This window comes from Balaenoptera borealis, assembly GCF_965194805.1.
Source record: "Balaenoptera borealis genome assembly, chromosome: 5".
Taxonomy (NCBI): Eukaryota; Metazoa; Chordata; class Mammalia; order Artiodactyla; family Balaenopteridae; genus Balaenoptera; species Balaenoptera borealis.
The window spans coordinates 88,536,737-88,564,332 of NC_138862.1; the positions used below are offsets into that span (position 1 = coordinate 88,536,737).

General features: G+C 39.4%; 1 long non-coding RNA gene across 1 annotated transcript; it reads left to right on the top strand.

Moving 5' to 3' along the window:
* LOC309629818 lies at positions 1–27,596 on the top strand. Its single transcript, XR_014245238.1, has 2 exons — positions 1–115; positions 422–27,596. It is a non-coding gene; the product is annotated as an uncharacterized lncRNA (long non-coding RNA).

A 27,596-nucleotide genomic window follows, 5' to 3' on the forward strand; every position in this document is an offset into this window, starting at 1 on the left:
ATGCTGCCATCTTTCACCACATGCCGGGGTCTTGCCCCTTCTTGAAAATCTGCGTCCTGCTCCTCTCTGTGGCTCTACCTAGTGGCCAGGTGTTTATTTACATTCTCTTTTATAGGTGTTTTTATTTATTTATTTATTTATTTATTTATTTATGGCTGTGTTGGGTCTTCGTTTCTGTGCGAGGGCTTTCTCTAGTTGCGGCAAGTGGGGGCCACTCTTCATCGCGGTGCGAGGGCCTCCTACTATCGCGGCCTCTCTTGTTGCGGAGCACAGGCTCCAGATGCTCAGGCTCAGCAATTGTGGCTCACGGGCCTAGTTGCTCCGCGGCATGTGGGATCTTCCCAGACCAGGGCTCGAACCCGTGTTCCCTGCATTGGCAGGCAGATTCTCAACCACTGCGCCACCAGGGAAGCCCCTATAGGTGTTTTTAATGTGTATTTTCATCAGGTTTCAGCTGTGTAAACATAGAGTGGTTCACATGATGTGGATCACTCTGTGCTGCTTCCCAACATATTAATGACAAATTTTAGGCAATGTGTCCTGTCTTCAACCCTTTGATCTTCTCTGTTTACATGTCATTCTAAAGGAACACATAAAACCAACTGTGAGCTCTAATTCCGGACCCCAGTGTTTATCCAGGCTGTCCTCTCCCTTTTCTGCTCAAGTGATCTTTACTGCTCTTATATTTGTTCCTCCTTCCACACTCTCCTGGTTTTGTACCCCAGCTCCCAACGACACCTATCAGAATTCCACTTCCTCATGGTATAGAGATTAAACTATAATCTCTATAGTATTAGTATCTATAAATACTTGTCCCTCCCCTCTTTGTGTGCATATCAACACACAAAAAATTCATCTATAACTTTAATTTGTGATTGCTCTTCTGGCCTAAACCTAGGAACAACCAGAGTGTATTTGTGTAGCATTTCTGACTTGACAGAAACTGCTATTATATATCTTGGCAAGACTTTTGTTATATTGTCTTAATAATATCATTGAAAACATATTTACCATTGGTCTAGGAGGAGCTGTGACATAAGAATACATATGCTCTTGGAAGAGGTTAAGATGGAGAGGAAATCAAGGGAGACCATCCTTTTTCCTCTTTACCTGTCTTTAGCTCACAGCGTATATTTTTTTCTCTGAAAAAGTATGAGTGTATCCATATCATTGCACCAATAGCATACTTGTTGGAAGCAACAGTTGTGGAACCAGACAGCTTGGGTTCAAATACCAGCTCTACCTCCAACTAGGTGTATGATCTTGGGCCCTCATTTCTATTTTAGTAAAATAGTGTTAGAATACCTCTAATAATAATACTGAATTTAGGTGGTTGTTCTGAGGTTCACTTGAGTTGATGTGTATAAAGCATTTAGAAAACAATGGTCCCCAGGAAACATTGCGTCAGCCTTTGCTGTAATTATTCTACCCAGCATTATCATCACTTAGGAAAAATCTTTTCCAGTCCATAAGCAAGTATCTCTTATGTTAATCTGAATTAATTTAATCATGAAAACAGTGATTTATTATTTATATACCATTTATGTTCTTTCTTGATTTATCATTTGCATTCTTTGACATTTATATTCTCTACCCATTTTTAATTCTTCACTCATTAATAATTTCAAAGAACTTTTTTATGTTGACCATTATATTCTACCATCACCTTTGCTTTGCTGTTTTTTCTTAAACATATATATTTTCAACCTAGATTAAATTTGCTTCAAGATAGGAGTAAAGACAATGTTTGCTTAAAAGCCTCTAGTGCAAGATTTGAAATGAAAATATCTTTAGCTTTCCAGGCACTTGTCCTATGTTTTATAATATTTAAGGTAGCACAATGAGCTGACACAATTGATCATAACTCTTTAAATTGCAACTGGTGTTTTAGCCAAGTAATCAATACCTAATTATGTATTTTATTAGGGAAATAATTCGAGGAGCCTTAATCCTATCTTTAAGGAATATAGCCAATGTGCCAATCCAACTGTTTTTGCCTAATTATAGTTTTCAGTCTTGATCAATGGGCTTCAAAATTATACTAGGATTTTTGGCTAAGAACATTGCAGGGTGGTGGCATGAATAATAAACACACGTATACTATTTTTTCCTATACATTTTTATTTGCCGAACTTACATAAAACAATGTTTATAATCAATTTCATATTTTCAATTATTTTCTTACTTAATAAAGACTTTTCCTGACAATTTTCCAAACCAGCATAATATGTAATCATTGAACTTTTTAGAAGACAAAATATAATAACAATGACAAATAACACTTGTAGAATACTTACTATGTGCCACAGACTATTTTAAGCATATTTTACACATTTGAATTACTTAGCTCTCACAAATAACATATGTAGCTACAGTGTAATTCTCATTTTACAGATGAGGAAGCTAAGGCATAGGAAGTCTAACTTGCCCAAGAACACCCAGCTAATCAGTGGTGGAGCAGGATTTGAACCTCAGCAGGATGGTTTTAGGGCATTGGTTTAGCAAACATTTTCTATAAATCTTCAGATAGTAAATATTTTGGGTTTTGAGGGCCATGTGGTCTCTGTTGCAGTTCACCTCTACAGCTGTAGTACAAAAGCAGCCCTAGATAATACATAAATGAATAGGTGTGGCTGTGTTCCAATAAATTGTTATTTACAGACACTTAAATTTGAATTTTATATAATTTTCACCTATTACAAAATATTTTCTTTTGATTTTTAAAAACCATTTAAAAATGTAGTAAATATTTTTAACATATGGACTGCATAAAAACAATCAGCGGGCCACACTTGGCCCTCAGGCCATACACTGATTGCTGATTCCTGTCCTATAGGGAAAGATCTTAGCCTCTGTGCTCCTACTCACTTGCACATACCGAAAAGTGAAAAATCAATTAGTCTCATACTAATGGTGTTACCTAGTAAAGATAACTCCCTTTTTTTTTTTTTATAAATTTATTTATTTATTTATTTATTTATTTATTTATTTTTGGCTGTGTTGGGTCTTCGTTGCTGCGCGGGCTTTCTCTAGTTGCGGGGAGCAGGGGCTACTCTTCGTTGCGGTGCGCGGGCTTCTCATTGCGGTGGCTTCTCTTGTTGAGGAGCACGGGCTCTAGGCGCAGGCTTCAGTAGTTGTGGCACGTGGTCTCAGTAGTTGTGGCTTGCGGGCTCTAGAGCACAGGCTCAGTAGTTGTGGCGCACGGGCTTATTTGTTCCATGGCATGTGGGATCTTCCTAGTCCAGGTATCGAACTCGTGTCCCCTGCATTGGCAGGCGGATTCTTAACCACTGCGCCACCAGGGAAGTCCCAGATAACTCGTTTTTATTCTACTTAGGACCACACTAATTATTATGATCAGAAAATATGGCTTATTAGAACTATTTTCTTTTGGTTTAGAAGTTAAAAGTTGATCAATTGGTTCTTATAGTTCTCCCATGTGTTCGTATTTCTTTCACCCATAACCATGGTATAACCCTCTTCAGCCTGAGTCTGTATAGTAAAAGTGAAGACATTTTGTAATTACTGGGTTGGCTTCACTAAGGTACAAACTTAATGGAATAAATCAGAGTGAGAAAACCCAGCCTTGGGTTCTGAATTATGCTGCTCTACTGTCTACATTTATGAATTAACATGATTCATTATCAGAACAGCATCTTGCTTTGTGTCATGTAGATAGAAGCTCATTCACAGCGTGGGCATCTGGCTTGGTTTCTTTATTATGGAAAAGAAATTCCCATTAAGCCACCCTACAGCATGATTAAATTTTAAAATAACATTGGCATTGCCACAAGATCGTTTTAATTGTTCTCCCTGCCAGCCTAGTTTATCTGCGTGGCAACCATCTCATTCATTAGCACCTACCACCTGTCCAGAAGGCACTCAGTGCCCCATCTCCAAGTCAGTTCCAAACAATAAAGCCAGTTATGTCTAGACATGTCACGTTGACACATAAAGTGACTGGTTCCCGAGCTATTGCATAGGCACGGACAGCTTTCCCTCTCGGAGAGCTGTGAGGTTCTATTGATATTTGAGAAGGGGAAGGGCCAGGGCCTGAGGGAGCAAGATGGGAAGAAGTCAGTGTTGTCTGGGAGACAAGCTTCTCAACCGCATAAAACTTAGTACCTGTCTTCACACCAGGAAATGTCAGAATTCCACTGATTAGCCATACCAAGAAACCTGGAGAGATTATCTCTTGAGAAGATGAAGACCTGTAAGAGCTTTTCAAAGCAAAAGGCTTTACATTGTTGGGTAGTAATAGGGTAGCCAGACAATCTGGAGAGCTTTGCAACAACTAGGAATTGTGGTTGCAAATGTAGATTCACTTGCTTTACAGCCCATAATCACTGTCAGGTGAATTTCCATCTCTGATCACTTTTGGCTCTAACACCATAACTCAGTTTAGCAAGGGAGGTATTATTATCTCCCTTCATAGATGAAGGAAGCAGGACCTCGATAGGTCTTATTGATTTATCCAAAGTGACTGGGGCTGGAAGTTAGAGCTGTGACAGGAGCAAGGGGGCTCCAAACTCCTGATGAAATACTTCTTCTGAACTGAGGCCGCATGTGAGGCTATCTTCCTTGTGCCAAACTATTAGGACAAGTAAAATGTTCAGTAAATAATCCAGATACTTTTTTGATAAAACCCTATTTGGAAGCAAAGAGGCCTTCCAAAACATATGACTGTGTCTTTCATTTTTAAATAGGAAGATTAATAATGATTAAAGAGTAGCATCTTTACTATTTGTAGAGTTGAATCTTTGTTGGCTATGTAGACTAGATTGTCTTCATGATGTCCAATTAATTATTAAAGTCAATCTTTTGAAAGATTTCAGGTAGACTACACAAACTTGGGAAAAATCCAGTTTTCTCATAGGTAATAGAATTGATCCCCATTTAGAGGTTCCATTTAGATATAATGGTTGCCAAGTTTTGATTTCTATAATTTAGTTACAAGATGCAGCCTGTGAAACAGGTTATCAAATGTGACCAAATAGCAAAGTTATTATGAATTAAGTTACAAATTAAATCCTGGACATTTAAGGAACTTTGGTCTAAAAACTGTTTTGTATTTAGGGTTCTCTTGATTATATGTGTATATTATTTAAATAAATACATGCACATTCAGTTATATCATACAACCGTAGTTTTGGATTCAACTTTCCTGTAGTATATGAAACAAATTGAGGGTGTCAGTGTCATGTGTTGCATAGATGGCCCATCTGTCAAATATTTCCCTTTCTGGCATCTCAAGAACAGGAAATTCACTGGGGATCAATTGGAAGTCTGTATGTATTGTGTTGCTATATATTATTTGTGCCTATATATTCATTTAATTAAAATTTCATAAAGCCTAAGATTGTACTCTCTCCCTAGACTATGAAAAACATGCTGTCTCCTGAATTCAGTCACTATAATTGTATCTCCTCTGCCAAGAACAATGCTTTATATTCTTTGGGTTTCAGACAAGCTATAATATGAACTTTCTCCCCAGATATTTTACAGCACCATATAACACAATAATGAGCTAAATTTTATAATCAGTCATAGAGAAAGAGAAGGTAAGAACTGTTATTCTCAAGGGAAGGACATATTTCTGGATGAGATCAGAAGGAAGACCAGGAGTCACTGTGATGCCTGTCACTCCAGTATCTACAGATGTCAGCACCAGCTCCAATTAATATTGACCTGGTAGAAATACAACCTCCTAAAAGTTTAAATGGCCTTTGGAGAAGAGAAAGTTGTTAGCGATTCTCCAATCAGCAGAGGTAGAATTTTAACAGCCTGAGGCTAATTGACGCTGAGGAACCAAACATTTCTCTGCAGTTCTTAGGTTGAAACTGGGCAGCTGGGAAGCTCCATATGTCTTGGTCCTATAAGTCTGGTGCCTTCAATGACCATTGCTCATTAAAGGGTCCTGGCCATAGGATGCTGGACTCTTAAGGATTGTGGGTCAGGGGCACTTTTGAGTAAGTTTACTTTTCCTCTTGGCTTCTAAGAATCTGCAAACTCTCGAAGAGCTTTCACCATGCCCGTCACTCCTGGTCTCATCCACTTTTCATCTCCTCTTCCCCTTCCTCTCTTCCCACCTCAGTCAAATGTTTATTCCACATCTTTATTCTATATGGTGCTCTGAAGTCCAGAGTAACAGATAGACAGGAGGGAAGTGTGCTTAGCATGACGATGGTCAAGTTTAATGTAGAGGGGGCAAAGTGAACCATTTTGTTTCTTTTGTACTCCAGCCCTAACCATGAAGACATCTAACAGGGGCTTCTGAATACAGCTTCTCTTAGGCAGGAAAACTTCCACGATAAGAGAGATGGAGTATGAACATCTGAAAGGAATAAGTTATAGAGAAATAATGTCCACTTGACAATCTGGGGAGTGTATTAAGAAGGGTAACACACATGACTGCTTACTAAGTATTGGGTGTTATAGTATACACCCATGTGCTGGCATTATCTCATGTATTCCTCACACATACTCTATAAAAGTAGGTATCGTTACCATCTTCATTTGGTGTTTGTGACCTGGTGCTTATCCTCAGCTTCTCTTATCACTTAGTACTTTTAGTAATGGCTTCATTGTTTTCATGTGGGACTGAGATTCTAGCACACCATTTTATTTGCCGGATCTGGCTTCACGGGAACCAGCTCCTTTGGGGCTGCATTGAATATCTGAGGGTTTGCAGGCCAAGCATCTCACCTCTTCCACTTTGGGAACCACCTGTCCTCCAATGAATACAGACTTGGTAGGATGATGAATCAAGAAGCTCTTTTTTTCCCTTATTCAAATAGTGGGGAAAGACCCAACTAAGACCACCAGACCTCTCTCTGGAATTAGCACATAGAGCAGAATACCTGAAAACGAAGGAGCTCCTATGAGAGTCACATCCCCACAATGTACACCTCAAAAGACCTTTTGTTCTTTTCAAAGACTGATTCTTTAGTCGTCTTTTCAACGCCCTCAGTTACCACATATCATACCATTGGGCTTTTCTTTAAAAAAGATAGCCTGAATCAATTTTTGTTGTTTAAAGGGAAATACCCTCAAGTGAAGTAGGTTCAGCAGTAGGAGTCTTGGAAACTCCAGTCATGCTGTTTGAGTTTTGACGAGGTAAGCCAAGCCATTCATGTATGCACTCTTCTCCTGCAGTGTTCACATTGAACCTGAGCAAGGTAAGCTAGGAAAAGAAGCTTTTTCACTAATCAGTTGTCTCTGGGGAATGGACAAACTAGAGGAAGTCAACTATGCAGGAAAAGCTTTTAAGAAACCAAGAGAAATATGAGGAAAAGCAAAACTAAGAAAATGAAGTTTGAGAAAAACAATTAGAGATGAGAAATAGATGTTTAGATGCATAAGTCTTCCAGAAAACAGCATCTCTGGTATACTCATCACTGATATGTATGTCCTGTTCAATTATATGACTAATGCTGTGCTGAGCCGCACTTACAATCTAATGCAATTTGACTGACCTAATCCATCAGCAATGACACGTCAAAAATGGGTCTGTCAGCTTGAGTAATTGAAAAAGAAGCAGCTCTTTGAAATTCCATTTTTAAATCAACTTTGAGAATGTTAATAAACTTGATTACCAATATTAAAAGAAAATGTCTTTTATTAAATAAACACCCTTTCCTGTTTCCGTCGGAAGCCTGATGCCCACAAAACCGAGCATTTGGAGCCTCTGATAAAAGTGCCAGACAGACTGGCTGCTTCTGAGCTTAGTCTCAGTGAACTTACGAGCCGGGGATCATACTCTTCCATGAAATTCTAATTTCAAATTCTGAAATTTTCTTATTCAGTACATTGAGCTAGCTATTTTCTTCTTTCAGCTACTCCTCTTTTGGAGAAGAGAATTACCAGGCAAAGGGCAAGCATGAAGCAGTCTCCCCTAACACTTTTTCTTTCTTTTATGTATGTTGTGCAGCACCTGAAAGAGTCGCAGCCCTTTCTCAGGGTCCTCCCTCACTTTCTGGTAAAATGCAGTTACCTGTTGCTGTGCTCTGTTTGAGCAGCAAAGTCAACACAGGTGTAATGGTTCTGTCTGTCCTTTGCCTGGCCCAGATCAACCCAGCCGGCCCCGCAGGTATAGCCCCGCACTGTGAGTGAACGATCCAGGGCAAGGCAGGCAGCACACTGGACCCAAAGGAAAGTGGCTTTAGTCCTGGCTGCATGTCTCCTATGAAATGAATCTCCTGGGATCCCTGGACATGTGCAAGCATAATGTGCCATTGTCTTCTCTTAACGCAGTTACTGAACCCACCCTGACTGGCTGGCCTTCTGCTTCAGTTTATTTTGTTGGACCTCTAAGTTCCTGTCACGACCACAACCCTGTCCTCATAGCCTCAGCACACGTGGCTGTGACCTGGCCTTCTTTCTGCCTTGTTCTCGCTTGCTCTTTCCTCAGGCACTGATTTTTTAATCCCTAGTCACCGTATTTGGAGAAAGGCTGACACGGCTCCCAATAGCCTTGCCTACTCTGAGTCTCTGCACCCCTGATTCCAAGGCTCATGCATTGTCTGTACCTCTGGGGCTGTACCTCACCTATTGAATTGGACCTTTTGATGCTGACAGCAGACCAATCAGATTGGCCAGAACCTTTGGATGCTGACCCTCAAGGGGCAGCTCCATCACCAGATCCATTTCTTTAGCTCCAGGCCCACTGACGTGCAGTTCCCCCCATGTTTTCCAGCAGCACAAATATTTTAATGATTCCAGCATACCTTGTAACCAAGCTCCCACCCTGAGTTAGGTTGGGTTCCTGTGCATCAGACCACAGAGAGAGAATCTCGGGCTTCAGAAAATAGAGGCGTATCAGAAAAGTTGTTCAGAAGTATCTGCGGGGAGAATTCCAAATGGCAAATCAGCAAGGATGCATTAAACACAAACTAACTAACTAACTAACTAACCAACCAGTGTTACCAATTATATACTATGTGCCAGGTACTTTATTCCTTAATCTATACAACAGTCCTATAAAATATTATAATTACATTTTAAAATGAGGAAAATGAGACTGTCAGGAACTGCACAGCTGTTACACAGCTGTATTTTATGCATTGAGGATTTGAACACAGGGCTCTCTGATTCCAAATTCCCAAATTCTACAGCACTGTTTTGCCTCCTGGTGAAGCTGCATCCTAAACTTCAGTGCCCTGGGAGTCCCTTACTTCTCTGAGGCATTCCCTGTGTTCCAGAATCATCCTGCCACCAGTCTCAAACATCTTTCATTCAAAAATCCACTCCTGTAGTTAAACCCTCTTGTTTTGCTGATGCAGAAACTGAGTCTCTGAGACTTCTTTAAGAAAATGGGCTAATTAGTGGCAGAATCAAAACTGAAGGCTGTATCCTGAATCCAGCTCAGAGTTTTTCCTATTAGTCCCAACATTTCCCTGTTCATTTATTAAGGATTCCTTAAGAAAAGTTGTCACACAACACAGATGGACTTAGCGGGTCTTATGCTGAGTGAAATAAGTCAGAGAAAGACAAATACCATATGATTTCACTCATATGCAGAATCTAAAAAATAAAACAAATGAACAAACATAACAAAACAGAAACAGAGTCATAAGTAGAACAAACTGGTGGTTGCCAGAGAGAAAGGGGATGAGGGGATGAGTGAAATGGGTGAGGGAGATTAAGAGATACAAAATTCCAGTTAAAAAATAAGTCATGGGAATGTAATGTAGAGCATAGAGAATATAGTCAATAATATTGTAATAACTCTGTATGGTGAAAGATGGTAACTAGATTTATCACAGTGATCATTTTGTAATGTCTAAAATATCAAATCACTATGTCGTACACCTGAAACTAATATAATATTGAAGTCAGTTATATTCCAATAAAAAACAAAGAGAAAAATTATTACATAAATTAATGAGACAAATAAACTAAAGAGAATTGCTAATGATTTCTGCTTGGTAAAGACTCTCAGGAACATCTGCATTTAAGACAAGTTACATGAGAAAACTCCAGTTAGACAGGGAAAATTGGACACAGAACCTTAACGTTTTTCCTACCTCATTTTCCTAAAACAACAGTAGAGGATTTTAAAAGGCATAAACCCATGAGAACAAAAAGAACAGAAGCAGAAACAATAGTGGACATGAGATTTTAGTAAGTGTTTAGAAGATGGAAAGCAGACAGCTGGAGAGTGGTTAAAAACCTACGTGCTTTCAGAATGGGTTGCCAACCACGTGCATGGGAATTCATCTTGAAAAGCGTTATAGTGATTCTGGAATCCGAGGCACCAGGGACCATGCTGGGTTAGAGTGAGGTATGGCCTGAATCCTAGAGATTTGATTGAAGGGTCCCAACAGGATAGTCAGACCCCGAGGTTCCCACCCCTAGTCTTTGCAGCCAGATGAATACACCTCCTCAATTCAGTAGGAGATGGTGGGCTTATACTCTGGAGAAATTGGCCAGAGATCCCACTCTTGACTTAGGGAGATCAGGTGGTGGTAAGACCCCAGGCTGAAAACAGGGGAATTAGGTAAATATCTGAATAGTGAAAAGTAAAGTCTCAAGCCCACTTCCCCTGATGGGCTTCCAGGATGTTTGTGAAAATCTTTGACCTCACCAGTTCTTCCAAGCAGACACAGACTGTTTTCTGGGAAAACTGGACAGCTTCAGAGAAAAGGCCTGAATGTACTGACATTTTGGGATTCTTCAAGGGAAAACCAGCTTTCCTTAGGGTCTCACCATGAAGTCCACCATTTGGCAGTCCCACCTCTATATCCAGAGCTTCTAGTTGGTTTTAAAATCACTTGCTTTTAAATGAGAACAGACAGCCAGTGGTGAGCCGGCATTATTGAAAGTATACAACATACAAGATAGAGAACAAGGCAGAAGAAAACAAATAAATAGGGAAAAAAGAAAAACTAACTTGTGAAAGATGTATGGAAGACTAAGGGCAAATATCTCTACTTTACACAAAGCTCCTACAAATCAATGTGAAAAGATAAAGCTTTGTCTCTTGGAGCTCAGCCCAATGGAAGAGCCAATGATACAAATTGGTAACTTATAGAACAAACATAAAAATGGTCTACAAATGAAAGAATGACCAACCTCCAATAGTGATTAGAAAATATTATTTAGGACAACAAAAATGCTTGTTAAGACATGTATTTAAAAAAAATTTTAGACTGGCAAAATTTTCACAAAATGGATAGTGTCCAATGTTAAAATGGGTGGGAGGAATTGAGCTCTTCCATATAATATTGGTCAGAGTATAAATTGTTAAACTATTTTGGGGGACAGTTTAGTACTCTGTATAACATTTAAAAATAATTTTAAATTATGCATACTCATGGTCTCAACAACTTCACTTCTAGAAGCCATCCATCAGAGATATTTGCACAAGTACACAAGCTATAAATACAAAGGTACTCATGGATGGCTTATTTGTAATAGGGAAAAATTGGAAACAGCGTAAATCTGCATTGATAGAGGAAACTGTGAAATTGAACATGCTAAATTAATTTAGTGTAATATCATATAGCTGTAAATGAATTAAAAAAGATATCTATGATTTATGGACAAATGTCCACGATATATTATTAAATGAAAACATTAGGTTAAGGAAATGGGTGTATAGTATAACAACGTTTTGTCAAAAGAAAAAAACAGTACTTAGTTTATATTTAAACACACACATTTCACACAGAGAGAAAATTGACTGGAGAATTATTAGATTACTGATAGTGGGATGGGAGTGATGGTCATGGGAAAGACATACTTTTCATTTTCTCAAGTATTTTGAACCTATTCTTTACAAGGATGTACAAATTGTTTACTTTTAAAACACCTATGATTCTTTCACATTCGATTCCCATGCACAACTATCAAAGAGCGTTGGGGTGTAGTTTAGAACCGTGCCTGGCTCAAAGCAGTAATCAACACTAGTTGTCTGAACAAATGTTTTCTAATAGTTATTACCAACTATTTGTCAATGATTCAAACCTCTGCTTACAAGACTATCTTTTTTAAAACATTTCATTGCGTAATTATCTTCTAGAAATTGCTAGCTTAATCTGGGTGCTTATAGGAGCACGTTTATTCTGAGTTTGGTCATTACACCCACCTGTGTTTGCGGTATCATTAAAACGGAGAGACTAATAGGAGGGAGTAGTGAAGGAAGCTTTAATTACTGCAGAACCAGCAGCAGGACAAGGGAATCCTGTTTCTACACCTCCATGAAGGCTGTGCAAAAGTCTTCCAGGGTCAGATGCCCGTGGCCGGGTGATGAATGACAGGCCCTGGACAGCTTTTGGTTGGGGTCCGAGCTTGGTATGGGGCAGGAATTAAACAGTGCCTTCATCAGTTGTCTGACACCATTACTGGCAGTAGACAATTCCAGAAGGAGCCAGGCGCAGCCAATGATTATTCTTTTCAGCCCTGTCTGTCCTACAGCACCTGGAGCAGCTGCATTAGGAGGTGGTAATTGATGGCTTTGATTTACCAAAGAAGAATAACATGGGCAGTTATCTGGTTCAGGGGCAAGCCCTTGTGGATATGAACCTGTGCCCTCTCAGTAACAGGGGACTGTTGTAGATCTTTAAACTGTTATTTCTGTTGTGAGTCAAGCCCCAGCAACTATGGGCTTCTCTCTGTGTATTCCTGTCCCCGTTCCAGTCTGAGAAGAGCTTGAAAGCTCACCAGACCTCTACCTCAGCTGGAAATTGTACCCACTCACTTTCTGTGGCTCTCTTATGGCCTGTGATTCCATTCGTGCTGTCATTTTGCAATTTTAATTAGTTGTGTAATTTTCAAGCTGTGTCAAGTTCACACAACACGTTTAGTCTCCCACATTAGAACAACTTGCCAGAGGAAGGAAAGAAACTGTATGGATGCCATGTGCTAAGCAGAGCGTTTCCTTTCCCAAGCCTTTTACTGAATGGATACCACCACACTCACCACTTTACTGAATGGCCACAATCACTGAGTGTGATTTTTTTTTTTTTATTGTTGTTGGAAAGCGAATATGTCTGAGGGCATAGGTAAAGTGACTTGCTGTGACCTCCAAATGTTTGAAAATCCTGTAATTTATATTATAATATTCTTCTGAATTTTGTGTTTTTATCCATTTTCTGTGTATTTATTTTGATATATAATAATAATTAAAGTTACTTAATATAGACCAAAACAGATGCTCCAAGAAGAGGGAAATTTCTCTCTTACAGATGCTTCTGGTTCTTTGCTCAAGTAGTATCGCCCAGGATGTGCACAATCCTGGAGATTCAGAGAAGCCATCAAATAACCCTAAAAGGAAGGTATATCAATTTTAGAGGAAAACCAATTGAATCTCAAGAATATTAAATAATTTGCTAAAGTTCACGAACTAACATACGGCAAATCTGGGACACAAGCAGTCATTTCCACCAGACCATGCTACAGAGATTCTTCTCTATTAATTTTGTTTCTTTTCTTGCCTCTCCTTTCTCTTGCCTTAGCACTAAGTAGAATGTTCATCATACTAAGTATAAAATGTGTTTTAAAAATTATTAATAAGTTCTTTGATAAGACTTAATTTTTTGGTAGCAGAGATGGAGTTGGGGTAAAGCAAAACTTCATCAAAACCCTTGAACAAGGGACTTCCCTGGTGGCGCAGTGGTTAAGAATCGCCTGCCAATGCCGGGGACACGTGTTTGAGCCCCGGTCCGGGAAGATCCCACATGCCGCAGAGCAACTAAGCCCGTGCGCCACAACTACTGAGCCCGCATGCCTAGAGCCTGTGCTCTGCAACAAGAGAAGCCACTGCAATGAGAAGCCTGCGCACCACGATAAAGAGTAGCCCCTGCTCGCTGCAACTAGAGAAAGCCTGCATGCAGCAACGAAGATTCAATGCAGCCTAAATAAATAAATAAATAAATAAATTTATAAAAAAGAAAAAAAAAAAGACTTGAACAAAATTTTAGAAAGTGCCAGGCACTGAACCTCTGCTGAGGCTGCATTCTTCCCAGCTGACATTTCTGGCCAAGTGACTGAGTAGCAAATCACCAGATCTAATTTCTAATTCCAGTGATGCCACTAAACAACTTCCTATGCATAGGGGAGTCATAAATCTCTCCTACGCCCTTCTGTCATTTGTATTATTGAGGGGGTGGAGGCTGGAATCAATGTCTTTGAGGTCCTCACACTATTGTTTCCCCCCAGTGGAAGAATCACTTGAGAATGGAGAGAAGCCACACTCACCAGCCTTTTCATAATATTTCTTGGGCTTATTCAAGGCACAGTGTATTTTTTTCAACCAATGTTATTCTCCACAGTAATGCTCTGTTGCCTATTCCATATTTTGTTTTCTTCTCTTGGTTTACCCTGGTGTCTGATGTTCTACCAGAACTGTGTAAACTGGAGACCAAGGTTAGTTGATCCTTGATGAAGCACCCCAATCCTGGCAGACCCATGTTCATCCTTTGGCTCAAGCTTCCCTTGAGTGTCACCTGCTCTGGCCATTTGGTAAGCTTCATCCCAGCTCCAGCAAAAGGCCTGGTGGAGTGTTGATTTTTCTTGGCTCAGATGCAACTCACAGTGTTATATTCATAATCTGGCCGTTCCATGGAAAGAAAGGAATTCTTCCTCCATCAGTTACCACCTACCCCCTACTATCTAAGAACCTTTGGTTCTTCAGTGATTCAGGAGGCAAAAAAGTACCATCTCCTGACCTTGCTTTTCAGCATTCTTCATTGTAGAGAAGGTGATTACAAAGGATCAGCCATTTAATTAACTTCCAGGGCCCACAGCTCTCCATTTCACATTCCTCTTTCTTTGATTTAGTACTACTTTGGAGGGCAAAGAAATGAGCCACTGCCAGGATTTTCTGGGGAATGATATGGGATTGGTTTTTGAGATTTATTTATTTCTCTTATAAGCAGAAGATGAAAAACAATTGAGGTTCATTTGTTTTTGCAAATGCAGAAAACTTAAGAAGAGCATTATTCCATGTAGTTTAGATTTGACTACAGATTACTGAATGACAATAATTAATTGGAGGGCATTGGAATAGCCACCTTTGGTTATGCTTACTAAGTCAGTCAGTTAAACTTTCTTAACCAACATTCACCTAAAAGTTTGGTATCATCCTCAATGCCTCCCTTCTATCTCATTAGCAATGTCCAGTTATACCAGGTGGAGGTTATTTTATTTTTCTAAATATCTCTAATATCAGTTTATTTATAAATTAATTAAATATTTACTGAAAAACAGTGGGCAAGATATTTGAATATTTTAACAAAAAGGTATTTTAAAGGCAAGTAAGAATATGAAAAGATCTTCAATGTCACTAGTATTTAGGAAAATTAAAACCTCAATGAGGTACTAGTAGATACCTATTAGAATGGCTTAAAAAAATAACAATACCACGTGCTTATGAGGATGGGAGCACCTGGAACTCTCATACATTCTGGTGGGAATGTAGAATGGTACATGACCTTGGAAAACAGTTTTCCAATTTTTTTGTTAAGCATACACTTATCATATGACTCAGTACTCTCACTCCTAGGTATTTACCCAAATGAAATGAAAAATTATGTTAATGCAAAATGGAAACCCTAATGCTTTTCACCTGGGGCATCGATAAACTTTGGTACATCCTTACCATGGAATACTACTCAGCAGTAAAAAGAACTACTGATACATACAACATGAATGAATATGATGAATCTCAATTGTGTTACACTAAGGGAAAGAAGCCAGAAACAAAAGGCTACATACTGCATGTATATGGTTGCCAGGGGTTGGGGTTGAGAGATTGACTATAGAAGAGCAGCACAAGAAAATTTTGGTAGTGATGGAACCATTCTACATCTTTTTTTTTTTTTTTAATTTATTTATTTTTGGCTGTGTTGGGTCTTCATTTTCTGTGCGAGGGCTTTCTCTAGTTGTGGCAAGCGGGGGCCACTCTTCATCGCGGTGCGCGGGCCTCTCACTATCGCGGCCTCTCTTGTTGCGGAGCACAGGCTCCAGACGCGCAGGCTCAGTAGTTGTGGCTCACGGTCCCAGTTGCTCCGTGGCATGTGGGATCCTCCCAGACCAGGGCTCGAACCCGTGTCCCCTGCATTAGCAGGCAGACTCTCAACCACTGCGCCACTAGGGAAGCCCCCCATTCTACATCTTGATTGTGGTAGTAGTTATACTACAGTATGCAATTGTCAAAATTTGCAAACAAGGTGAAATTTGCTGTATGTAAATTATTCCTTAATTTTAAAAAGAGAAAATAATTTATTGAGCACCTTCTATGTGGAAGGAATCATTATTATTCCTGCAGTGAAGAAGAAAGAACAAGTCCTTGCTCTTAGGATTTTATATCCTAGCTCTGTATTCACTCTGTTCTTTGTCCACTGTCAGCACTGAAAATTTTCTTATAAGTTTGATTATGCTCTTCCCTATGGTAGTGGACAGTTCCATGATTTGTGTCCTTTTAGCCCTTTTAGAACATCTTTTCTATGTTTGGGAATTTCCCACATTATGGGTCCTTCTTGCCCAGGTGGAAGCTAGAAACTCACTTTTCCAGCCTCCCTTGCAGCCATGGTGCTGGCATGTGACTTGGTCTCTACCACTCAGAAGAATGTGTGCAAGACTCTGATTTGAAAGACAGCAAGGTGAGAAAGAAAGTGCTGTGTGGAATTCAGTTCTGTCCAGGGTGACAGAAATGGCTTTCTTGAAAGGACTGGAGGAAATTGTGTCAATGAGTTCCCAGGGTCATTGGTGTGGCAGCTGGAATATGTGCTCAGTGGAGGTGAGTAGTCTTGGCTTGAACCTCCAAGTCTAGACACTCTGTCCATTCCAGAGTGTCTCTGAACTACTTAATATTCTTTAATAAATTCTTTTTTATCACCTTAAGCTAGAGTGGTTACTTTTTTCATGTGTTTGGTTTGCCTCTAACTCTCAATTGATACACTTAAACTTTCAGTAACTTCCTATCACCTTAGGAAAAATATCTATACTTCTAACCATGGCAAGTGAGGCCTTTGACCTAAAGCTCAAATGTACCTTCCATTCTGTACTGTCCTCAATGTGCTCTATGTTTTAGTCACCTGGAACTTGGAAACTGCCAATGTTGCATCCTCATTTATATCTTCATGCATGTACAGATGGTGTTCCCTTTGTTTGGTACAACTTTCCTTAATGCTGTCTCACCATTTTACAGCTCTCTTCTCATGTTGTCCCTATTCACCCTTCACCTATACTCATCCTTCAAATCCATCTCAAATATCACCAACTCAAATGCCTTCTCTGTAGCTTTCCTTGGCAGCCTTACCGTGGTCTCAGTGCCCCAGAGATGTTTTGCTTCCTCCTCTATTTGAGAATTTCTCATATTGTATTATAATGAATTCAGTAATACTTACTGAGCATATACCATGTGCCAGGCATAAAGCTAAAATGATGAATAGGGGTGACTTAGGTAAAGAATGAAATGGAGTGGGTCCACACAGAGAGACCAGCACAGAGAGCTGGTAGGCAGACACATAGAGAGTGAGTATCCAGGTGAGGGCACATGTGTCTAGAGCATTGAGAGAAGGTGAATCCCCTTCACTCTTCTGTAAATCCTCTGAGGCAGGAGTCAAGTCTTACTCATCTTTGTTCCTCTAGTGCACCTGAGCCAGGCAGAGTAAACATTCAATGGAGGTTTGCTAAATTAGTAAATGAATGACCAGATCATGTCTCTCCCCAGGACTTTTGTCTGATGCTTGAACTGGAGGAAATAATTTAAGCTTAATTTCCTGTTCATCAATCCAGGGCCAGGATATAGGAAAGGTCTTTAATTATCAATCAACGTTTCCTATGTCCTCACACTAATAATCTGGTATTGCATTGATATAATAGTGGTAGATTAATTTCAAAACTGTTGTCTTGGATAATTAATTATTCAAGAGCCATCAGTTTACTCATCTTTAAAAGCCTATTAATGGCAAATATCCTGGATCTGCTTTTCTTATCTAATCCTATCATCATAGCAACCTCACAAATCAGCTTTCAGATGTGTTCTAACATTATGGCTTGGGCAAAAAGAGGCAAAATGATTTTCTGATCATGACATAGGAAATCAATGGCATAGTCAGGAGTCGTTCTTTTCCAAACCTCTCATTTTTAGTCATGGGTCATCTTTTAGCAAAAGAGGTGTCAAATAAAACAAGGGCTGTATGTTTAAATATACCCATGTACGGTAGTGTAGATACCTTAAGTAGCCCTATACACTCAGGGTACAGAATAAAGGCTTCCTGGTGAGAATATAACTGGAGGCACTGAAATGCATGCCACTGTTGCTTTGGACAATTCTGAAAACCTGCTCCTACCATCAGATAGCAATGCCTTTCCCTTGATATGCTACCAAAGTTAAACTGAATTTTAATCACCTCCTTAATGCTTAACTTTATAGGGGAACAGACTGAGTATTGGGGATATCTTTCTGATGTTTTCAATGAACCAGAGGCACAGACTTTGCTGTCATCTTCATCCAAGGACAAATTGTAATTGACTAGACTAGCAAATTGCTTTTTCTTATTGGAAACTGCCACTGACACATTAGATTGAAAATAAAATCCTTACTGTATGAATGTGATGTGGTTCTTCACCATGCAGCTGTAAGAGAAAAGTTCGTTTTCTAAACTAATGTTTATAGAAGTAATTCAGTTTGTGATACTGAGGGATATAAATTTGGGAGATTACTGGGAATGATTCAGCTTTAATTTTTTTCTTGAACTCCTGCAATTGCCTTTTTTTCTCCCTCCTTAAACAGAGGACGGTACATCCATCTTGTTAGGCGCATCCTCAGAGGATATAAATGAGCAGTCTTCCTTAAGAGGAAAGTGAGAATTGAGAGGAGGAATATGCCATCATCACAAACATTTCCCCCAGATGACAGACATGGGACTTCACATTGGTGTCATTAACCACGGTGGGGTCCTGTGACTCTCTGCCACGCAGCTCTCAACTAGACACAGTTCTATGTGTCTGTGAGGCTCATTTCTGGACGTTAAAGATGGTTGGCTCTGGCTTCACTTTAGTGGAAACTCAGGGTAATGAATGGGGGTTGGTACTAGTCTAAACATGAAGCACTCAGAACGATATCCTCATTAATAGACAAGGTATTACAAGTTTCAGAAGCAGAATAAAAATGTTCTTCCAGTGCAACCAGTCATTCCACATTTAGCTGAAAGCAACTTTAATAAGCAACTTTGGTTAACTTTAATAAGCCAGTTATGATGAAACATGAACATCTATTTTTTATAGTCCAGTTTTATAGTCCAATCCTTTCAGAACTCTTCACTCTCTTCTATATCTGTACCACAGATAAGCTTTATAAACAGGCATCATGGTACAGAAGAAAGAGCAGAATTTGGAAGCAGACTCTTTGTGTAAATCAGGATCTACTAAGGTAAAGACAAAACTGTGTGGCTAATGGATATTTCCCATGACACGTGGCTTTTGCCAAAATCTAAGGACAATCTTGTCCTCAAAGGAAATATGTTAAGTTCACTATTCAGGTATCTTAACACAATGTCATCCTAAGATCTTGGATTCCAGTTTCTCTAACTCTGTCCTGTTATAGAGTGGCTATGAAGTCAGCTTGTTTGGATTTTGATCAGGCTCTCACCACTTACTACTGTGTGGCCTTGGGCAAGTTACTTGGCCTCAGTTGCCTTATCTCTAAAATGGGGATAATAGCATTTTTGTGAGGATTAAATAATACCTGCTAAATACTCAACACACAGTTCCTGGCTCATAATAAGGGCTCAATAACAATAACTATTTCTAGATCTTATAACATCTCTACAAGTAAAAGATTCATGCCTCTAAACCCCAGTCCTATGGATGGGGTTTTGTCTAACTATTATTAGTCTTCCTGAGGTCATCAGGCCTAGCTGATGTTTCCAAAGTGTACTCGGGATATCGAGTGACAAGTGAACTCATTGTCTACTCCTCTTCTTGGTGTGGTGTCTGAAGACTGGAGGAACATGTAGCACTCAAGAGAGTCCCTCACTAGACAGGCTATGAAACAAAGGCTGTGTGTGTGTTTGGATGTATGTGTGTTTAGGGGGGTGGGTTATAAATTCCTGTAAGATGTGAAATTGGATGATCAATAACTTGGGGCACCTTTGTGGTAAGGGATTGATTATTTTAATAAAAGGCTAGATGCTATTGAAAGAATCATCTAAAATGTGAAATTGTTAGACTTTGAGAAGATATGCAAAGATTATATAATACCAATTCAATAAGTACTGTAAGGGTTGAAGGTTGATCTAGGTAGTCTGCTCATCAATTACATAGGCATTTACTGTAGGTTATAGATGTGAGTAAAGCAATGTAATTATTTGTTAACCTGTCTGTTTGATGATGAGCTTCTTGAGAGAAGGAACGTACCTTACTTGTCTTTGAATTCCCGATGTTGACCTAGTGCCTGGAAGAGAGTAGGTGCTCACTAAAAGTTTGTTAAATGAATTAAAGAATGAGTAAATTGGTCCCTGAAAGGAAACATTTCCGATAAGTCAGATGTAGACAAGTTTTGTTCTACTCTACATTAACTTATTCCATTATTACCCTTGAGGGATCCAGGGCTTTTTTGATGTTCCTATTTTTTGGGGAAGCTATCAACTTTGGTTTTGTGGGCAGAGATGACCTTCTGACTTGGAAATGAGTCATATAACAAATTTGGAAATGGAACAAGATTATACAAAGATCTAAAGCTTAATTATATCATTGTTAGTTACACGTTATCCAGTGTGGGATTGTGTTTCTTTCTGGTAGTGATTAATCCACAGAGTTAAAGGTTGGGATACTTGTTACAATTGGTGTTGCCAGATCCTTAAGTTGTTCTTTAGAATCAGCAACTCATTTTCTTAGTAACTAATTATTCCTAGCAGAGGTGATATATGAAAATGTTAGAATCTCTGAATAAATGGAATAGAATTTCTTCAGGAGAGAAATTATAGGCAGAATGGCAACACATTTGAGCAACAGTTTAAAGAAGTTGAAGCTCATTTGGGTATTGATAGGATGGTGCTGGGCAATAAATCAATGTTTTTTTCTATGCTATCTGGTCAAGGGGACTGTTAGGGAGCTATTTGTATACATAAACATCTAAAATTGCCTGAATCTTTCTCCCTAATGTTGAAACAATGACGTTATTGGACCAGTGTGAGATTGCACAAAACTTTCTGACTTTCAAAAACTTTCCATGTCCTCTAGAAATAGAGGTACTTTAGGAACTCTGTGCTAGATCTAAGATAATAATGAGAGCCAATTCAAATGGAGTGTGCTGATATAGGTCACAGAAGTAAAATTAGGATTTATGGATGCATAATGGTACAAAAAGTCGTGGATGATGAGTTGGAAAATTTTCCATGTATTTCTCTTTTTGAGATCATGTAGCTTTCTTTTTCCCTTTTGGGTTTAAGTTCAAACTTAATGATGATCTTAGTTGACTGAAACTGGTCCAATAATTCAGAGATCAAGAGCAATGAGTATTTTTTACTGATGATGATCACATTTAAAGCCTATGAAGTCCCCCTTCTCTTCTTTCTAATATTGAAAACTCTTATTTCTGGAACCCTGCTGGAGAGTTTAGGACCTATCTGGATAAACCTGCACCTCACAATTTGTACTGTTTTCTCATCTCTTAAATGAGAGGGCTGGACAGGTCCTTAGCTCTGATATTCTAAGGGTCTAGAATTCTGTATCACAAGAAGCTTTGTTTCCAGGGATATCTAAAGCATACATGTTCATGACAAAGAAAACGTGCATTGGTATAGTGTTGATACAATCACTTTTATAGGAGTCTTTAATGGATTGATTGATTGACTTAGAATTAGACTATAAGACTATATTCCATTAGGCGGGTGCTTTCTGTTGTCTCTGGTGCTCCTGACAGTATATTGGCAATCTTGACTGCTGAGTAATACCGACAGAGTCAGCTTGGAACATGTCAAAGGAAAGTATCTTGAAGTTCTCCTCTCTCACTGCACCCTCAAGCTCCTGCCATCATTATCTTTGCTATGCAGTTTCCTGATTGACTTTTCCAGAAACCAGAGCCTAATTGTCAAGTGATTTCAGTATTACAAGCTTATTCTTCACCATGTATATTGTGATTTACATAGTTTAGGTCCAAACTCCATTTAAATCATTGTGTCATGAAATCTGAAGGTTGGAAGTTAATAGGGAGATATGTTGTGATACCTTAATTTTCTGAGAGATTCTATTAAATTGTGTGACATGTGGATCAAGAATCCAGATTCAGATGCTTCATCAGAAGCACATACTTCAGTTGGAGCCTCAACAACTGAACTAATCTCCAGGTGCTCCTTTGGACTGCTCCTGTGCAGCCAGCTGGGAGAACAGGCCTAGCTGTTGTGTAGATAGGTGAGTCTCTCCCTCAGAGTCAGTGGGGACTGCAGCTCTCAGAGAAGCTGTCTTGTATTCCTCTCTCAGAGAGGGATTAGAGATTGGGTGGAGGGGGAGAGCGAAGTCTACTCTGCAATCTTGTGAGAACATCAGTCAAGACTTGTGAAGAAGCTATACTTGAGCTACACAGAAATCTGCATTGAAAACCATCCAAACAGGCTCTCCTGTGCAAATCAGGCATTCAGCTGATGACTAAGACATTTTGGATGAGGAAGCAAAGGACCAAATACAGATATTACTGTCCCAAGGTATTGATTTTACTTAAAATGGCAAAGTCTAAAAATTTAGTAAGAGATGGTATCCTATGAAAAGGGTATATAACCTCCAAGTATCTCTTTAGAAGATAGAAATAAAGCATACAATTTTCAGTCATAGACTCTCGGTTATGATTTCATGAGTAGTAGATAACATATAGCCAGAATGTCTTGGCAAGCTGTCCTAAAGTGAGGCAATATGTACATATATTTTTAACGTGTTTGAACATAAATACAAGTGTACACAAGATGGATAAAGAAAATACAGCAGGCAATACTTTTAACCATGTTTTCCTTTTTCTTGTTGCAAAGAAAAATGTATTTTATAATATGAAACAGAATCTAATTATACACAGTGCTTCTATAAAGGAGTGAAAAGCAATCTTTGCAATGATGATGAAGATATATGTGTCAAAGTGCAGTCAAACATGACAGCCATTAAATGCTTGGTTGAAGAAAGATCTTTAATTACACAGGACATTAGATACAGTTGGATTGCGAAGAATTATTGACCAAGTCAACAAAATTATTCTCGAGGTTAGATCCATGTTATACGAGTGAATGGAATTAAGGGGTACATTTTCAGCCACTCTCAAGTTTTAGGCACCACCAGGGTAGACCTTGCTTACTGTCCCCCATGATCACTGGCTGTGCCTCCTTGAGAGGGACATTCTCGTGGTCACTGAGGCTTTGGGGAGTGTGAGCTGTCAAAATGGTTACTGATGCTTCAAAACAAGGAGCTCCCAGAGGCTTTTTAAGTAGGAGGGATGATGGTACAGGGACAAGCAATATGGAAAAAGCAAGAGATGGCAAGATCTGGATGGACCCCAAGTTTCAGGCCCTGGAGCAGGAATTCTCTCTTTGGGAAGGTATTGGCAAGAGCAGAGCAGCCCTCCAGCCTTGGATGCTCTGGAAGAATTTTGGGCTGAGTTGGTCAAGAGTAATATCACCTAAAGTGTCTTGCATGCTTATTGTATGTTAAGTACTGTGTACACACCTCATTTGATCTTCACAATGACCTGATGGGGTAAATGTTAGTATTTTGCCCATTTTACATGTCAGGTGTTGAGAGGTTAGGTAACTTGTTCAAGGTGCCTAAGTTAGGAAGGAATTTAAGGTGACTAACCATCTGAGTTTGCCCTTGACTGATGGATTTCCTGGGACACTGGATTTTTGATGCTAAAACCAGGAGAGTCTCAAGCAAAACCAGGAGAGTTGGTCACCGTAAAAGTGATGGTACCAGGACACAAACTCAGAGCCTGAGATATTTATCCTTGTGCTTTTTACTGCCTTCCCAAGGAAAGAGGTTCAGGTTCAGGACAACAAAACAATGGATCCAAATGACAAGAATCTGATACAGAGAGACATTTTATCTTGGGAATAAGGCTCAGCTACAGTGCTGATCAGAACAACCAGCAGAGTGAACTTGATGTTGGATTACCTTGAAAGTAAGGGAAGAATGGCCCTAGAGCTTTAGAGGGGAGGGGAAGATTTTACAGGTCTGGTCAAGAAGTCACAGGTGTAGAGAGGCTCCTGACAGCAGGAAGCCTTGCAGATGATTTCCCAGTTAGGAACATCTGTAGGCAACAGTAGTATTAACGTCCATAATTTATTCTCAGCATCATCTGTGACACTATATAAAAATAATAGATGATGATCAAAACAAATGGGATTTTACTGGAACGCCCTTTGCAGGACTTATATATCCCTGGGAGTGGCCCTGGTGTGTGACCCTCTTGGGCTCACAAACTCAGGAGACGGCAACTGCTAGGTTGATGCTTCTTGGGCCCTGTGTGGCATTACGGCCGCTACTTAGCGAGGGTAGAATAGAGCCTGGACAGGAGGGAGATCCCTGAGTTTGTTTTTTGTTCACTCTTTGAACTCCTTTGCCTATTTTCTTTGTTTGATACTTTGAGACTGTGCAGTGAAGCAGAAATTGCACAGAATTTGGGCTCAGCTAGTTCTGTCTTTGAATATTGACTCTGGCACTTATTAGCTGTATGCTTTGGGAAATTGACTTAACTTCTATGAATCTTGGCTTTTTCCGTTGTAAAATGCCAGTTTAAATCAATACAAGGTTATTTTAAAGATTAGAAATAATGTATGTTAAGTGCCTAACACATACTAAGTATGCAACAGATGGGACTTGCTGTATTACTATAGATCCAAACCCACAGAGTTCAAAATGGAGGCTTAGAATCTTCAATTTTTAAATGAAAACTATCTTCCAGTATTGGATTTATCATTTTAGCTCAAAGATGACACCTTGTGGAATTCTCAGACAAGTAGGTGCTTATTTCTTTGTTTCTCTGTGGTACTAAATCTTTCTAGAGGCTGAACCAGTGACAAAGATTGAGGGTAATTTACCAGCTACTTAAGTCAAAGAAGAAAGGGCAGAGCAAAAGTGGGTTAATTTAATTTTTTGGAACCATCTTGGGAGATTATTTCAGAATTTAATTTTAATTTATTGGTATTATTTATTTATTTAGTGTTTTCCCAGAAAGAATATTATCTGAAATTATTTGACTCCAAAATATTACTGTAAGCCTGGCATAAGTCTTTCTCCATTTGCTTTTTCTGACCAGTTGTGCACTCAGTGAACACACATCTGAGGGCTGCTATGTCACCTACAGGCAAGAGCAGCTACTTAATTCGTGGAGCCCAGTTTAAAATGAATTGGACCCTTTGTTCAAAAATCATAAAGAATTTCAAAATGGCGACAGCAGTGCATTAAACCAAGGGTGGCTCTTCTAAGCATGGGCCCTTATGACTGTCTCTTATTAAGTACTTTTAAAACTAATCTAGTTGCAATATAAATTCTTTGCTAGCAGAAACATATCTTTTTTTCTTTCTTACCTTTTATTCTAATTTCTGAGACCGTTTTCCCTTCCCCAAAGCTCCCACATTAGAAATAAAACAACACTTTAGGCAGAAATTCTACTTAGGTAGCATTTCTATGTAGATGAAGTTTAGAGAAGATAGTCTGGCTGTGCTGAGTGACAGGTGATGGTCTTGAAGTTGTGTTAATGTAATAAGCATCCTGCTTTTACTTACTTGTGTGATTATTTGGGGGAGAGGTCTGGGGGCTGGTTACTGATGAAGATAACGGAGGGGCTAAATTATCCACAAGCTACCCCTTGTTTAGATTCACATTCATCAGTGCAGAGCCCATTTTTACTTTGAACTATATTGTTCTAGATGCTATGTGGATTCAGACTTCCTGGAAGAGAATCAAAAACTAGTTCTTGGAAGGGACAAAAGTGGTGGAGATTGTTCAATAGATGCATTGACCTTGGTTCATAATGACCATTTAATTTGAGTTAAAGTTACTTAGGATTTTGATAGGATCACTTATCACTGTGCTTAGAGTATAACAAATGCTAAATAACTCTTGACTCAGTGGAAATAGGGATCCCCAAATGGTTGATCATGATTGTTTGGTCAGTTGAGAACCTAGATTTCATTGATTATGGCTATTCTCCAGCCCTGAGCTGGGTGGCATTTCTAGTGAGAAGAGCCAAGCTGTACAGCTGGAAGCAGATTCCTCTGTTTTTCTTAGTGCTAGCTTACCCGTTATGCTCCTGTAACTCTGAACTGCTAGGATATAGCTCACAGGAGCTACATTAACTTCTTTCTCAGCTCCTTTGCCTGCGTTGTCTCCTCTGCTTGAGTTGCCCTTGCACAGCCCCATCCTCCTGGCTAACACCTGCCTATACTTTAAGACAAAGCGCAAACATCACATCCTAGTTCACTCATTGTCATCATTATTATTAACAAAAGGAAACACTTTACTTACTAAGTTTCTCCTATATGTGGTACTGGGATAATATGCTTTTCTGTCAGTTTGGAATTTTAGAACTGTTCTTGTAGCTTTTTTTTTTTTCTGATGAGTTGTAGAAATAATATTTAAAAAGGGAAAATGAAATGATTTTGACAGAAACTAAAATGAATTTAAATATTTTTTCTAAAATTTTTCTAGAATTGAATGAACTATCAAATGAAAGAGTTCTGATAACGATTCTTCCAACTAGAAACTGTGATTCTGAGTTCCCCAAATGATCCAATTTTATGTAGGATGGTTTTATGTTGCGGCCCTTATTTAATTTTCTGTGCATTTATTTAACTAAACCAAAGCTTAGAGTGTACTATGTACACACTGGGAATCATAACTATTGCCAGAAGAGGTGCAGTGAACTGCATACTGGCGAAGAGAACATCTTTATTGTGTCCACCAACATGCCGATCCACAGCACTTCTGTAATCAAAACAATATAGCTAGGAGCAGGGGAAAATGCATTTTTAACCCAGTTCAGTTGGAACCATCCTTAGAATACTGGAAATCAAGGCAAACATCCTTGCCTTTATGGAGGTCCCTGGCTGCTCTAAGTCCAAGGTGGCTGTAATGACTTGGTAAGATGAAGAAGAAGAGGTAATTTAACGTTTAAAAGGCAGTCTTGCATGTAAATATGTATAACCTGTGTTCCACATAAAAAAACTCCTTTAAATTATTTCTGAAAGCAAGGCAGCGCATTCAAAAGAGTTTAACTGCAGATGGCTTTTCTGAAGTCTGTTTACAGAGACTTGGGCTGGCTCTGAGGATCCAGTAAGGGATGGTGACATAGTCAAGGTCTAGCAAGAGTGACACACTTGGGCTTCCCTGGTGGCGCAGTGGTTGAGAATCTGCCTGCTAATGCAGGGGACACGGGTTCGAGCCCTGGTCTGGGAGGATCCCACATGCTGCGGAGCAACTGGGCCCGTGAGCCACAATTACTGAGCCTGCGCGTCTGGAGCCTGTGCTCCGCAACAAGAGAGGCTGCGATAGTGAGAGGCCGGCGCACCGCGATGAAGAGTGGCCCCCGCTTGCCACAACTGGAGAAAGCCTGCGCACAGAAACGAAGACCCAACACAGCCAAAAATAAATAAATAAATAAACAAATG